This window comes from Octopus bimaculoides, chromosome 3 (genome assembly GCF_001194135.2).
Source record: "Octopus bimaculoides isolate UCB-OBI-ISO-001 chromosome 3, ASM119413v2, whole genome shotgun sequence".
NCBI lineage: Eukaryota > Metazoa > Mollusca > Cephalopoda > Octopoda > Octopodidae > Octopus > Octopus bimaculoides.
In genome coordinates this window covers 26,501,505-26,502,372 of record NC_068983.1, presented here as the reverse complement: position 1 = coordinate 26,502,372, position 868 = coordinate 26,501,505, and the positions used below count along the sequence as shown (strand labels likewise).

The window sequence follows — 868 nt, the reverse complement described above, 5'->3', positions numbered from 1 at the left end:
CATATACATATGTATACGTATATATATATATATATATATACGTATACATATGTATATGTGTATATTTACACACACACACACGGGGTGTAGGAGTATATAATGTCGTCTAAATTACGCAAAAATGAAAATAACACTGACATCTCATTTTAAGAGATATATTTGCCTAAGTTACATAAACATGTTTTGAAATTGTAAAGACTAAATTTATTCAATAAAATCGTCATTCGTCTTCAACCAAAGACTCCAGACGACTTCAGATTCTTCTGCTTCTGTGGCCAGTCATAGGTTCTTCTAGCAGCCACCCTCTTGACTCAGGGCAGCACTACCTCCACCAGGCACATGATATAGGTCTCTGTGTTAAATCTCAGGCTGCGTGGGAAGATAAATGGAGGCACAACGTCACTCCAAAGACCATGACGTTGAATGGGTGTTTGATTTTTATCACTCTCGGTGCATGCCCTCATATTGTACTGTCCTTAGTTTGACACCCAAATACCCTGAAGTGTTGCTATCGGATCGGCTGGAGCGAATGCCAAGCAGTACGATATGTACCTTCCAAATTTCAGGCAGATTGAATGCAATATACGACAAATTTCATTTCTCATAACGATTGTTACGACCCATCCTGACGCTTTAGCATCAAGGTATGCAACACAACCAGTTCTATAGTATTCTACCTTCGAGTTATTCGAAATAATCGTGCTGAGCAATAACATTTCTCATATATACAATTTTCGCCCCTCTATCATTTGCTATATACATACATATTCACATACACACATACATACACACTCACACACACACACACACACACACACACACACACACACACACACACACACACACACACACACACACACACACACAC

The 868-nt window shown here is 38.9% G+C and overlaps 1 protein-coding gene across 3 annotated transcripts in view; it reads left to right on the top strand.

The window, feature by feature from the left end:
• LOC106884218 (neuronal acetylcholine receptor subunit alpha-10) overlaps nucleotides 1-868 on the top strand; it is a 1,143,354-nt gene that overhangs the window by 206,239 nt on the left and 936,247 nt on the right. The window lies entirely within an intron of this gene.